General features: G+C 45.0%; 1 protein-coding gene across 1 annotated transcript in view; it reads left to right on the top strand.

The window, feature by feature from the left end:
• The window catches only part of LOC140128669 (olfactory receptor-like protein DTMT), a 53,426-nt gene that overhangs the window by 20,666 nt on the left and 16,895 nt on the right, over window positions 1-15,865 (top strand). The window lies entirely within an intron of this gene.

Raw genomic sequence — 15,865 nt, 5'->3', positions numbered from 1 at the left:
TATCCTGTAGAGCTGAATGTTTTTTTTAAGATGCTCAAGAAACATATTACAGTGTGAAATATTCAGAAACATAGATTTATCTCCTCTTATATTCCCCTGATCCTCATTCAATGTCCCCCATAAATACTTCACTACAATTTCACTCTCCTATTATAGACTGTTCTCTGCTTCTTCCATTTCTTTTGGGTGGATTTTCCTTCTTCACTTGGCAGAATTCTTGTTCACCCCCCAGGGCACTTACCTCAGTGTCCTCTATATACTGCAGGTTCTCCACAATACTGGGCATTGTTTCTAAGAATCTCAGAATGATAGAATATGTGCACATGTCGGCTGCCGGGTACAACAGTTGTATAAAACTGCAGAATAAGAGGATTTTATACCCTCAGGTGGGAAGCGATCAGCAACCTGCAGATCCCAGAGAGACTCCGACGTTCTCCCCCAAGTACAGACAGAAATAACGTCTAATTAACCAATTGACATTAAAACTTTAGTATCTATTTTAGGTTCCTATTTAGTAGTAAAGTTCCTTAAAGGGGATCTGTGTAATAAATCATCTACCCTTATCTTTTATGCAAACACAAAGGCAAAAATCAATAGGGCAGATTTATCATTAGGTAAATGTAAAATGTTACTCCAGTTTTTAGAGTGACGGTAGATCTTATCATCTCAGTATCATAGTTTAAACGGTTGAAAAAAGATACTTGTCCGTCAAGTTCATCCAAGGAAGGGAAGGGACTGGATGAGGAAGAGACTCATTGAAAAAAATTCTATATAACATAATCGTCAATGTTATTTAGGTGTAAAAAGGCATCTAGACCCTTCTTGAAGCTCTCTGCTGTCCCTGCTGTGACCAGCGCCTGAGGCAGGCTATTCCACAGATTGACAGTTCTCATAGTAAAAAAGCCCGGCGATTAAACCTTGTTTTCTCTAAACGGAGACAGTGCCCCCTTGTCTTATGATTTGATTTAATCTGAAACAACTTACCACCATATTTTTTGTATGGACCATTCATATATTTATATAAATTAATCATGTCCCCTCGTAGTCGTCTCTTTTCCAGACTAAATAAATCTAGTAGTTTTAATCTTTCCTCATAACTGAGACCCTCCATACCCCTTATCATTTTTGTGGTTCTAACTGATTCTTCCCGCTGCCAGAATCCTTCCTCAACCATTTTGCAATCTTTATTTAAAATACAGTTTGTTTGCTAGGTAGGTGTCAATATATTGTTGTTCTACGAACCATTAGAAACTGGCAGTACATGCAGTGTATGTATGTGAAAAAGACTCAGGTTGTAACATTCGTGCCAGTCGGCAGAATGCAGCTTTGGAGGTGTTGACTTTCCTCCAACTTTTGCTGTATGAACTGTGGCTAATGTTCCTGGCTGCCCTGTGGCTTATTACACTACATCCAGTTCCTCTCCAGCTCATCTCTGGTCCAGCAACAGTTAACTAGCTGGGATGGACAGACCTCTGATGCGTCATCTGGGGCAGGGTTTCTTGTACCATCTATATCGATTCCTTTCACAGCTAATAAAATGCTGGTCATATTTCTATCTTAGCTGATTGTTAGTTATTAGAGATGAGCGAGCACTAAAATGCTCGGGTACTCGTTATTCGAGACGAACTTTTCCCGATGCTCGAGTGCTCGTCTCGAATAACGAGCCCCATTGAAGTCAATGGGAGACTCGAGCATTTTTCAAGGGGACCAAGGCTCTGCACAGGGAAGCTTAGGCCAAACACCTGGGAACCTCAGAAAAGGATGGAAACACCACGGAAATGGACAGGAAACAGCAGGGGCAGCATGCATGGATGCCTCTGAGGCTGCTTAATCACACCATTATGCCAAAATTATGGGCAACAGCATGGCCATGACAGAGTGACAGAATGAAGCAAGGTAGCATCTAAAACATCCAATAATTGACCCTGACACTATAGGGGACGGCATGCAGAGGCAGCGGCAGCAGTGGCAGGCTAGAGAGTGGCATGGCGACATACCCTAAATGAACTCAGGCTTCAAACCAATGGGTGGCAGAGAGGAACCAAAGGAGGTGAGCAAGAAGCGCTCAAATAATATCGGTACATGATAAAAGTTTGCCAGTATATTTTGTGGATTACACAGCAGGGTGGGGACAAAGTTAACATGGAAGCCATGAAAACAACCCAAAATTCTGCCTGACACAGCTCGTTTGATAAGGGGACCATGTATGGAGGCAGTGAACTAGTAGTAGATTAAAGGTGCTGCAGTTAAAACTATGTTAGTTGGATCTTGGCATGGAGCTGGCGCTCCGCTGCCAGGCGAGCTTTCGCCAATCCAAGCCCCTGTCTCTAGGCTACTCCCCAAACAGCACTTCTAAGAACCTTTTGTATAAGATCAAGTGTAGTAGCGTTCTTATAAGTTTGGGATATGGCGGGTGAGGGGAATGTAAACAGATGCGCAAGAAGCGCTGAAATAATATCGGTAAATGATAAAAGTTTGCCAGTATATTTTGTGGATTACACAGCAGGGTGGCGACAAAGTTAACAAGTTTGATGTGGAATGCCCTGTAATAGCTCTTGGGCGGTGTGCCTTTTATCGCCTAGGCTCAGCAGTTTGAGCACCGCCTGCTGTCGCTTAGCGACGGAACTGCTGCTGTGCCTAGAGCTACCGACTGATGGCGCCATGGCCACGGATGGTAATTCGGAGGAGGAGGAGGTGGAGGAGGGGTGGGAGGAGGAGGAGGTATAGTAGGCCTTTGAGACCTGGACCGAGGTAGGCCCCGCAATCCTCTGCGTCGGCAGTATATGACCAGCCCCAGGGTCAGACTCGGTCCCAGCCTCCACCAAGTTAAGTGTAGTAGCGTTCTTATAAGTTTGGGATATGGCGGGTGAGGGGAATGTAAACAGATGCGCAAGAAGCGCATGATACGCATGGAGCTGGCGCTCCGCTGCCAGGCGAGCTTTCGCCAATCCAAGCCCCTGTCTCTAGGCTACTCCCCAAACAGCACTTCTAAGAACCTTTTGTATAAGATCAAGTGTAGTAGCGTTCTTATAAGTTTGGGATATGGCGGGTGAGGGGAATGTAAACAGATGCGCAAGAAGCGCATGATGCGCATGGAGCTGGCGCTCCGCTGCCAGGCGAGCTTTCGCCAATCCAAGCCCCTGTCTCTAGGCTACTCCCCAAACAGCACTTCTAAGAACCTTTTGTATAAGATCAAGTGTAGTAGCGTTCTTATAAGTTTGGGATATGGCGGGTGAGGGGAATGTAAACAGATGCGCAAGAAGCGCATGATGCGCATGGAGCTGGCGCTCCGCTGCCAGGCGAGCTTTCTCCAATCCAAGCCCCTGTCTCTAGGCTACTCCCCAAACAGCACTTCTAAGAGAACCTTTTGTATAGGATCAAGTGTAGTAGCGTTCTTATAAGTTTAGGATATGGCGGGTGAGGGGAATGTAAACAGATGCGCAAGAAGCGCTGAAATAATATTGGTAAATGATAAAAGTTTGCTAGTATATTTTGTGGATAACACAGCAGGGTGGCGACAAAGTTAACAACTTTGATGTGGAATCCATGAAAACAACCCAAATTTCTGCCTGACACACCTCGTTTGATAAGGGGACGATGTATGGAGGCAGCTATATGGACGACTTTTGGAGGTAGCAATGGAGACAACGTGTGGAGGCTGCTATGGAGACAATTTAATTTGGATAGTGCCTGTATGTGGCAGTCCAAAAAAGTTTTCAAACCAGAGGAGCAGGTAGGTGGCCCTCCAGAAAAATGAAATAGATTGAGTGCCTGTATGTGGCAGTCCAAAAAAGTCTTCAAACCAGAGGAGCAGGTAGGTGGCCCTCCAGAAAAATGAAATAGATTGAGTGCCTGTATGTGGCAGTCCAAAAAAGTTTTCAAACCAGAGGATCAGGTAGGTGGCCCTCCAGAAAAATGAAATAGATTGAGTGCCTGTATGTGGCAGTCCAAAAAAGTTTTCAAACCAGAGGAGCAGGTAGGTGGCCCTCCAGAAAAATGAAATAGATTGAGTGCCTGTATGTGGCAGTCCAAAAAAGTTTTCAAACCAGAAGAGCAGGTAGGTGGCCCTCCAGAAAAATGAAATAGATTGAGTGCCTGTATGTGGCAGTCCAAAAAAGTTTTCAAACCAGAGGAGCAGGTAGGTGGCCCTCCAGAAAAATGAAATAGATTGAGTGCCTGTATGTGGCACTCCCAAAAATTGTTTAAAACAGAGGACCGGGTAGGTGGCCCTCCAGAAAAATTAAATGCATAAAGTACTATAGCTAGAGCCAGTGGGCCCTGTCAAAAAATAGCCAGTTTCCTCTGCTTTAGTGTACAAAGAGGAGGAGAAGGAGGAAAATGAGGAGGAGGAGGAGGAGTGGATAAATTATTCAGGTTGAGCTTCCTTCACCTGGTGGAGATTGGAAATTATGAGAAATCCAGGCTTTATTCATCTTAATAAGCGTCAGCCTGTCAGCGCTGTCAGTCGACAGGCGTGTACGCTTATCGGTGATGATGCCACCAGCTGCACTGAAAACCCGCTCGGACAAGACGCTAGCGGCAGGGCAGGCAAGAACCTCCAAGGCGTACAGCGCCAGTTCGTGCCACATGTCCAGCTTTGAAACCCAGTAGTTGTAGGCAGCTGTGTGATCATTTAGGATGATGGTATGGTCAGCTACGTACTCCCTCACCATCTTTCTGTAAAGATCAGCCCTACTCTGCCGAGACTGGGGACAGGTGACAGTGTCTTGCTGGGGTGACATAAAGCTGGCAAGAGCCTTGTAAAGCGTACCCTTGCCAGTGCTGGACAAGCTGCCTGCTCGCCTTCTCTCCCTCGCTACTTGTCCCGCAGAACTACGCACTCTGCCGCTAGCGCTGTCAGAAGGGAAATACTGTTTCAGCTTGTGCACCAGGGCCTGCTGGTATTCATGCATTCTCACACTCCTTTCCTCTCCAGGGATGAGAGTGGAAAGATTTTGCTTGTACCGTGGGTCCAGGAGAGTGAATACCCAGTAATCGGTGCTGGAATAAATTCTTTGAACGCGAGGGTCACGGGATAGGCAGCCTAGCATGAAATCTGCCATATGCGCCAGAGTACCAACGCGTAAGAATTCACTCCCCTCACTGGCCTGACTGTCCATTTCCTCCTCCTCCAACTCCTCCAACTCCTCTTCTTCTGCCCATACACGCTGAACAGTGAAGGACTGAACAATGGTCCCCTCTTGTGTCTCGCCAACATTCTCCTCCTCTTCCTCCTCATCCTCCTCCACCTCCTCCGATATGCGCTGAGAAACAGACCTAAGGGTGCTTTGGCTATCAACAAGGGAATCTTCTTCCCCCGTCTCTTGTGACGAGCGCAAAGCTTCCGACTTCATGCTGATCAGAGAGTTTTTCAACAGGCCAAGCAGCGGGATGGTGAGGCTGATGATGGCGGCATCGCCACTGACCATCTGTGTTGACTCCTCGAAGTTACTCAGCACCTGACAGATATCAGACATCCGCGTCCACTCCTCATTGTAGACTTGAGGAAGCTGACTGACCTGACTACCAGTTCTGGTGGAAGTTGACATCTGGCAGTCTACAATTGCTCTGCGCTGCTGGTAAACTCTGGATAACATGGTTAATGTTGAATTCCACCTCGTGGGCACGTCGCACAACAGTCGGTGAGCGGGCAGTTGGAGGCGGCGCTGCGCTGCCCTGAGAGTGGCAGCATCTGTGCTGGACTTCCTGAAATGCGCACAGATGCGGCGCACCTTTGTGAGCAAATCAGACAGATTGGGGTATGTCTTGAGGAAATGCTGAACTATGAGATTTAACACATGGGCCAGGCATGGCGCATGTGTCAGTCTGCCGAGTTGCAGAGCCGCCACCAGGTTACGGCCGTTGTCACACACAACCATGCCTGGCTTCAGGTTCAGCGGTGCCAGCCACAGATCAGTCTGCGCCGTGATGCCCTGTAATAGCTCTTGGGCGGTGTGCCTTTTATCGCCTAGGCTCAGCAGTTTGAGCACCGCCTGCTGTCGCTTAGCGACGGCACTGCTGCTGTGCCTAGAGCTACCGACTGATGGCGGCATGCCCACGGATGGTAGTTCGGAGGAGGAGGTGGAGGAGGGGTGGGAGGAGGAGGAGGCATAGTAGGCCTGAAAGACCTGGACCGAGGTAGGCCCCGCAATCCTCGGCGTCGGCAGTATATGACCAGCCGCAGGGTCAGACTCGGTCCCAGCCTCCACCAAGTTAACCCAATGTGCCGTCAGCGATATATAGTGGCCCTGCCCGGCAGCACTCGTCCACGTGTCTGTGGTCAGGTGGACCTTGTCAGAAACGGCGTTGGTCAGGGCACGGATGATGTTGTCTGACACGTGCTGGTGCAGGGCTGGGACGGCACATCGGGAAAAGTAGTGGCGGCTGGGGACCGAATACCGAGGGGCGGCCGCCGCCATGAGGTTGCGAAAGGCCTCGGTCTCTACAAGCCTATAGGGCAGCATCTCCAGGCTAAGCAATCTGGAGATGTGGACATTAAGGGCTTGGGCGTGCGGGTGGGTTGCACTATATTTGCGTTTCCGCTCCGGCGTCTGGGGTATGGAGAGCTGAACGCTGGTGGATGCTGTGGAGGATCGTGGAGGCGACGATGGGGTTTTTGTGCCAGGGTCCTGTGCAGAGGGCTGACTATCAGCTGAAACAGGGGAAGGAGCAGTGGTGTGCACGGCCGGAGGTGAACGGGCTTGGTGCCACTGAGTGGGGTGTTTAGCATTCATATGCCTGCGCATACTGGTGGTAGTTAAGCTAGTAGTGGTGGAACCCCTGCTGATCCTGGTTTTCAAAGGTTGCACACCACAGTCCGTCGGTCATCCGGTGTTTCCTTAAAGAACCTCCAGACTTCTGAAAATCTAGCCCTCGCCGCGGGAGCCCTCGCCACGGGAGCTTCACTACGTGACACATTTGGCGCTGATGCACCTGCTCTGGCCCTGCCTCTCCGTCTGGCCCCACCACTGCCTCTTCCAACCTGTTCTGGTCGAGGACTCTCCTCCGTCTCAGAAGCACTGTGTTCACCCGGCCTCTCAACCCAGCTTGGGTCTGTCACCTCATCATCCTCCGATCCCTCAGTCTGCTCCCCCCTCGGACTTCCTGCCCTGACAACAACTTCACCACTGTCTGACAACCGTGTCTCCTCATCGTCGGACACCTCTTTACACACTTCTTCCACTACGTCAAGAAGGTCATCATCACCCACAGACTGCGACTGGTGGAAAACCTGGGCATCGGAAAATTGCTCATCAGCAACCGGACAAGTGGTTTGTGACTGTGGGAAGGGTCCAGAAAACAGTTCCTCAGAGTATGCCGGTTCAAATGCCAAATTTTCCTGGGAGGGGGCAGACTGGGGGGGAGGAGGCTGAGGTGCAGGAGCTGGAGGAGTGCCGATTTCGGTGACATGGGTGGACTGCGTGGAAGACTGACTGGTGGACAAATTGCTCGAAGCATTGTCGGCAAACCACGACATCACCTGTTCGCACTGTTCTGGCCTCAACAGTGCTCTCCCAGTAACTTCAGACATGAACCTAGGGAGTGTAGCTCTGCGGCGTTCCCCTGCTCCCTCATCAGCAGGTGGTGTCTCACCCCACCCAGGACCACGGCCTCTGACCCCTGCAGTAGTTGGACACCCACGTCCCCGCCCTCGTCCTCTACCCCTAGCCCTCGGGTTAAACATTTTGAAAATGAAAGTTATAACTTTAATTTTTTTTAAACTTTTTTTTGTGTTTTTTAGTTTTTTTTGTTTTTTTTTGTGTTTTTTAGTTTTTAAAGCCAAACAATGCTATCCTATTGCTATGGCTATTTTCTAGCCAAGTATGAAAGCACACTGCTATGCCAGATGAGATGACGCTGAGTTATGAAAAAATAAACGTAAAATAAAAAGGAAATGGCAGACTGTGCCTAATTGAAATCCAACCCCTAATAAATTTTCCCACTTCGGTCTTTGCGATGGATATGTGCGTCACTAAGCGCTAAACACAGCGGTCACAAATCTCACTCCAAATTCCTGACAATTGGCTAGTATATGCACTGCAGCAAGGACAGCCACCAGCAGATCAACCAGAAATAAAATATATATAACGCTATTGTAGGCGTAAGTAAGCCGTTTGGATTCTCCTTTGGCTATTTTCTAGCCAAGTAGGAAAGCACACTGATGAGATGACGCTGAGTTATGATAAAATAAACGTAAAATAAAAAGAAACTGCCAGACTGTGCCTAATTGAAATCCAACCCCTAATAAATTTTCCCACTTCGGTCTTTGCGATGGATATGTGCGTCACTAAGCGCTAAACACAGCGGTCGCAAGTCTCACTCCAAATTCCTGACAATTGGCTAGTAGATGCACTGCAGCAAGGACAGCCACCAGCAGATCAACCAGAAATAAAATATATATAACGCTATTGTAGGCGTAAGTAAGCCGTTTGGATTCTCCTTTGGCTATTTTCTAGCCAAGTATGAAAGCACACTGATGAGATGACGCTGAGTTATGAAAAAATAAACGTAAAATAAAAAGAAACTGGCAGACTGTGCCTAATTGAAATCAAACCCCTAATAAATTTTCCCACTTTGGTGTTTGAGGTGGATATGTGCGTCACTAAGAGCTAAACACAACGGTAGCAAGTCCCCCTGCAAATTCCTCACAATATGGTACTAGCTGCAAATAAAAAAAAAAAAAGTATAACGTTATTGTAGCCCTAAGAAGGACTGTTGGGTTCTTGTTGAATCACTCCTGCCTAACACTATTCTAATAGAACACCCTAACGCTTTCCCTGACCAGCAGCAGCTCTCTCCCTAGCGGCATCCAGACACAGAATGATCCGAGCAGCGCGGGCAGCGGCTAGTCTATCCCAGGGTCACCTGATCTGGCCAGCCAACCACTGCTATCGACGTGTAAGGGTACCACGTCATGCTGGGTGGAGTGCAGAGTCTCCTGGCTTGTGATTGGCTCTGTTTCTGGCCGCCAAAAAGCAAAACGGCGGGAGATGCCATTTTCTCGAGCGGGCGAAGTATTCGTCCGAGCAACGAGCAGTTTCGAGTACGCTAATGCTCGAACGAGCATCAAGCTCGGACGAGTATGTTCGCTCCTCTCTATTAGTTATGCTTTTCCTATGGCTCTTGTAATTTTAGGCTATGCCTATTACCTCCGAATTTTGACATTTTTGCTATCTTCATTCCTGACCTTGCTTTGATTTTTGAGTTTTCTATTATGTCTAGACGGTGACCTAGGGAGGTATGTCTTCGTAGTTGCCTTGTATCACCAAGGATATGCTGCGGCAAGTAGGCAGAAGACAGTTTGTGTAGCTTAGTTTAGGGCTTACTGTCCTGTCTGTCCATTTCACAGGTTCCACATGACATTAATGCACAAGGGAGCAGAGGCCAGCAGCAGCGGTAGAATTAAGGAATAGGTTGTATTCTTGTGGTAGCAGTGAGTATCTCTATGGGATTATGATTGGCTGTTTCAAAAGCATAGTTTTAGATTAATGTTCCTTAATAATAATGTATGTTGAATTTTTATTTGAATAAGGGGCTTTTATAGACCTAATTACCATATAGAGCACAGAGTTTCTATCTTTAGCTAAAAGAGTAAATAGACTTTTACAATCCATAGTCAGGAGAGATTAGACGTATTTAGAAATGTTTGTGAATAGTGTCCTCTGTGGCTTTCTTGATATCTGTATTTCTAAAACTGTATATGATGGGATTGACCAATGGAGTGAACACAGTATAGAGCAGGGAGAGGATCTTATTAACATCCGATGTTTGTACTTTTGGTGGATGTAGAGAAGAAATAAAATTGAGTCCTACAGCCGCTATATGTTATGGTTGCCCCATTATTCATTAAGACGTGAAGCATAGTAGGGACAATATCTGTGGTGAATAAGACGTCACTGATGGACAGCTGTGAGAGGAAGAAGTACATGGGAGTGTGGAGACTCCTATTTATAGACACCAATGCGATGATCAGGAGGTTCCTACATATTGCAACCCAGAATTTTACAAAAATCAGACTAATAATTAATATTCTTAGCTGGGGACTGCCCAGAAAACCCAAGAGTAGAGACTCCACAACATCAGTCAAATTGTTAACCTATATTCAGTAAAAGATAAGAAAACCTCACTTACTGAATATCGGGGGTGAAGTACCACAATCTAACGGACAATAATATGTCGGATGACATTATAAGATTTTCTTATCTACTGTTGTCTACTAGTTTTTGATAATGTCCATGATATTTGTGCATTCATTTTCAATATATTGAAGAACATTTTAGTAATGCTGACATCTTTAACCCTAGAATGTGTATTGGGAACATTTATGGCCCATGTTTACTTTCTTTTCTATTATATGCAAAAATACTTTAGTTAGAATTTTGAAACTCCAGCTATTTCTCATGTTGTTGTTGTTAATGTCCTGTTGTTCATATATTTTTTGATTTTGGTGTGAAAATGCTGTTTTGGTGAAAACCAAATCAGTACAGAACAGGGCTATTTTTATCATCTACTCAGCAAGTGTTTGGGTTTTAAGTTACTTTATTTGTAGTCAGGGTTGCTGGGGAAGGGGCCGGGGGATGGCCTCTGGGAGTGATAAAGCCATGATATCATTGCAGGGCCTACTATGAAGCCAAACCAACGAGAAATTCCTCATGTAATGCAATGCAATCACTTTATGAGACTGTCTCTGGTTTCAACAAGTAAGAACGGTGAGAAGGGAAGACCAGAAAGCATGTACAGAGTAGTATTAATCAAGAAAATTAGATATAATCTAGGTGAGGCCATAGTGGAGAGGCTCACAGATATGGTTGTGCTTATTCCAGGCACAACTCTAATGGGAAGCATTAGGGAATACCATACGGTGCTTCCAGTAGACAGGATCGTCAGAGAGCATTTGCCATACCGGTCTGGAGCATGTATATGGCATTACAGGGAGGTTGTCTGTACGGCACACACAGTTATTCATGGGGATTCAGAGTTTTCTTCATACAGAACTGTTTATTAATGCCTTGGTAACACAACATGTTTCGGAATCTTATGAGATTCCTTTTTCAAGTGGGAAGAGACTAAATATATATATATATACACACACACACACATAAAATAGGTGAATGGATAAATTAATGAATAAACTAATTTATAAATGCATAGAAAAACAAAACCATTAGGTGAAATCTAGAAGGCACAGAGTCAGGTGATCTGATATAAAAAGGGGTAAAATATATCCTACCAAACTAACCACCCTTCAGGTCCAGTCCACTCTGGCCACACCTTCCATCTAGTCTGTATCCAACCATTTTCTCCGGGCCCCCTCCCCTACAAGTGTTCTCAAACCCTCAAATATTTCACTCTATCCTCCAACTCTCCCCCAGTTGACAATTCAATCTTTAACACTTTCCCACTCAATCTCCCACCTACAACCTTTGCAATAGTAATGGAACCCACAATATCCCCTGATCCTTTTTTTGGCTCACCAACAGCCACTCCGGTCACACTCAATGACTCTGTACTTAAAATTCACCATACTCCTCTATCCTTCTCTAAGATAACCAATCTGACAGTTAACCACAGGATCATCCCTTAGACCAGTGACCACTACCAAAATAGTCTAGATTTTTTTCAGTGGTGCTCAATCAAGAGCCAAAAAAGAAAAAAACCTTGATGAGGCACCCAAGGTACATACAGACCTACAGAAGCCACCAGGGAGGCCAATAATTTCAGATATATCATCCATCGTTTGCAACCTGTCCCATTATGACGATACCCTTCTCCAAAGATATGTCATGCAATTCAAATCATACCTTCGAGATTTCACCAGTGTTCTTGTTGATCTAAAAGACATCTGTTGGAAACCCATGTACCAATGTGGCCCCAAGGTTAGCCCTCAAGGTCTCAAGTTTACTTGAATGTCCCTCACGACAAAGGGATCCACACAAAGGGATCTAGGAGGGTAGGGGAACAAGAGGGGGGCAAACGGGGGTTCAGATGCAGACAGGTACACACACTAACTCAGGACAAAATAATTAGGGTATTAATATAATCGGGGAAACTAGTAAATAAACTAAACCTATAACCTATAGAGCTATATTCAAAGCCCACGACAATAGAAGGGAGGTGTATATCACATGTGCAGGCTAGCTGAACACGCTACCCTAAATGGAGAGAAGCCTATCTATCTACCTATCTATCTGGCAAGTTCTCGTCCAAGGCTCCCGCGCTATAAATACAATCGGTATTAATAAATTAGAGTGCATTTGTAACTATCATCAATAGGTGCAACCCAGCAAACCAAATAATAATCCCTTATGAAACATCAAAACTGTGGATATGGCCCCTGTGCCCCTGGGGTCGGCATTGTTGGCCAGCATTGTGGGTGAGGGTTGAACCTAAATACCAAACCTGTAGTCCCGGTTTAGGGACCAAAACATTTCTCTTATAATAAATTTCTGTTATAATAATTTGTCCAATAATTTTTGAGCACACAATTATCCGTAATCAAGTAATAATTAAATCAAAATTATTGTAGCAAAATTCTGGGGAACGTTAAATTGCGTTTTCTTGTTTTTGTTTTTTTTTTACACTTTACTATGATTGGGATAAATGTAAACCTGTACCAGGAGCGTCATCTTTTATACTCTCGTACATCTGATGTTTTCATGTTCTTGTTACTGTAAATCTTCATCTTAATAAAATCTTTATAACATATTGAAGTTTCTGTTAAAAATACAAAAACGACAACATGACTCCCAGAACACGTCCAGTGTTTATTCTCCCTGAATTTCCCTCTATGGGCTTCTTGTTTTTGTGCCTCCAGTCTCCTGTGGATAAGAAATCTAGAAATAATGATCGGCTTCTCCCAGAGCTCAGCTCATTGATTTCAGTAATAAATAAAATAAAGAAAAAATTATGAAGCAGAAGAAAAATGAATCTGTTTATCATTTCATTAGTAAAACATAGTGAAATATTATTTGTGTCTTTTACAAATCCATCATTTTGACTCAAGGACACTCACCCATAGCTCCAGGCACCGTAACCTTCTTATATTTGTTATCTATGACCTTCTTTTAGTATTATGCTAATAATCCATAAGGGCTACGGGGGCGTTATCAGAGCCCCTCCTTGCTTTAGCTTCACATGCTGTTTCACTGTGCAAGAGCACTTCCCTCTCTCACTGTGTGAGACTACAGCAAGTAGAGGGAGAAGTGCTGAGGGGTCAGTGATTGGGGGAAGACAGATTAACAGCCTTTGAAGCTTCAGCATGGAGGGGCTCTGTAGCTCAATAGCAGTCATGGTGCCTGGATATATGAGTTAGAGTAAGTGTCTCTGGTTTATGATGTTTGATTTTGATTGGTTTTCCTTTAAGGGCAGGTTCCTCCATAGAAAACTGTTTGATCATGGAAATTCCATTTTTGATCCTACGAAGGAGCCCTGTTGTGTAATACTTATATTAATCATCAGCTTGTTGCCTGAATCTGACCCTGTTTTGCTTTAATATTTTATGGTATTGCACAAATCCAGACCACATCACTATTCATCGCTTTGATGGCATCTTTTGAGTTACCTGTGTCATCTGTCTCTAACAAGGGACTACTCCGAGGGTTAGAAACCTGATGGATTCCTTGTAGTGAGTATGAAAGATCATTCTCTCATTTTATTCCTCTACTACGACCTTCAGTTACCCAGAGAAAGGCTTTACAAGGTTTGGGGGTCGGGAGTGATTGTTATGTACCAGAAATTTTGTGCATGGCTATGGGTTATTGTTTGGTTGCTGCTGGTAGTAGCAGGCCTGATTCCAGCCTCCTGGAATAAACTTACATATATCCCCCCCCCCACCACAGTCTATATACAGCCCCACAGTTTATACACAGTGCACTGAGTTTATAAAGATTCCCCATCCAAAATTTATAAACATCTCCCACAGTCCTTTCAGAGCTCACCCAAGTTTATACAGTTCCTAAAGTCTATATACTGCCCCCTGTATATGTATAGCTCTCTTCACATTTACATAGGCCCCCCTCTCAGTTTATACACACTCCTCTCTGCACAAAAACTACAAAAATTTCAACCAAGTAGGAGGAGGACAATGAAATGTCCACAGCAGATGCCCCCCTTTCATAAAATGTAATCATAGGGCAAACCTCTTTACATAAATGTCCACAGCAGAGATCCAACCCCTCCCCATTAATAAAAAGTACACAGCAGAGCCCTCTTAAAAAAAAAAACCTCTATAATCACCCATGGCTCCTCCCCACCGTGAATCTGTCATCACCTCGCGGAACCATCTTTTCCTCTTCTTGTCCTCGCGGGTGCGCAAGCCCTATGATGTCGTATGGCCATCGCATCATAATGTATGCTCACGGGCAGGAAGTGGAGTAAATGGAGAAGGAGCCAGGAAAGTGGGTACAGAATTTTTTTTTATAACTTATCTTGGGCTCGGTGTCAGGAACTGTGGGTTTCTGCTGTATTTTGCACCCACCTATAAGATTTCTCTGATCGTGGGTGTTAACCATTTACATGCCGTAGTCAAGCATGACCACAGCATGTAAAGGCCTCCGGAAGGGGAGTTTTGAAGTCCATCTAATTTTTCAGGAAATGAGCCCTTATATCTCCAAATTGCAAAATATATATACAGACAGTCCCTGGGCTACGTACAAGATAGGGTCCATAGGTTAGTTCTTAAGTTAATTTGTATGTAAGTCGAAACTGTATATTTTATAATTGTAGTTCCAGACAATTTTTTTTTTCCCCAGTGACAATTGGAATATCAAAATTTTTGCAGTAATGGGACCAAGGATTATCTATAAAGCTTCATTACACACACTTTACAGCTGATTATTGCAGTCTGGGACTATAGTAAAGCATCCAGAGAGCTTCACCAGAGGTCAGAGGGGGCAGAAGGTTCCGTATTTAACTGTAAGTTGGGTGTCCTTAAGTAGGGGATCGTCTGTATCAAAAATATTTTGAAAAATATATTCATTTAGCCAAAAAAAATTACAGTTTAAAATTGCACCTGATTTTGTTTTAATCCCTGTGAAACAATTAAATGGTTAATAGACTTGTAGTTACATTGTACATAGTAGTTTCTATAATGGGGTAAAAAGTCTGATGTTTTTATGGAAATGTGAAAAATCGCACCTAAAGTTCTTATCCTCATAACATACTAAAACGTTCAGTAAATCTTTTTTTTCAAGTTAGTTTGATGTTATGACTATGGGGCTCATTTACTAAGAGTTGCACTTTTGTCGGACTGTGCACTTTTTTCGGGGCTAAAATGGCTTGCACAGGTATGTTAGAAGTGTGTGCGCTGGGATTGTGGGCACAATCCATGCAACACAATTTAGGGGGCTAGTAGTCAGACGGTCCAACTGATTTGGACAGAGCGGTGTATTTAACTTTCAAATTGTGTTGCAAGCCCACTGATAAAGATGCACCACAAAGAAGATGGTGAACTCTGTCGGACCTGAGCGGGGAAGTGACACAGGTTATCGGGCGCACAATCTTAGTAACTCCCCGCACAGTGCATTATACACAGACAATGCACTTTCAGTGAACTCCAGTAAATGGGTAAGTAAATGGGGCAGATTTACTTACCCGGTACGTTCGCGATACAACGGCGCGTTCTCTGCGCTGGATTCGGGTCTGGCCGGGATTCATCAAGGTAGTTCCTCCGCCGTCCACCAGGTGGTGCTGCTGCGCTGAAAAGCATCTGAACGCGCTGGAGTTCACCGGCTCGGGCTGAGTGAAGGTAAGCGCGTCCCAAGCGACACATTTCTTTTTTTAAATGCGGCGGTTTTTCCGAATCCGTCGGGTTTTCGCTCGGCTACGCCCCCCGATTTCCGCCGCGTGCATGCCGGCGCCGATGCGC

Source organism: Engystomops pustulosus, chromosome 4 (genome assembly GCF_040894005.1).
Source record: "Engystomops pustulosus chromosome 4, aEngPut4.maternal, whole genome shotgun sequence".
Lineage (NCBI taxonomy): Eukaryota > Metazoa > Chordata > Amphibia > Anura > Leptodactylidae > Engystomops > Engystomops pustulosus.
Note: the sequence above shows the minus strand (reverse complement) of the source record. Positions and strands in the feature narration are given on the sequence as shown.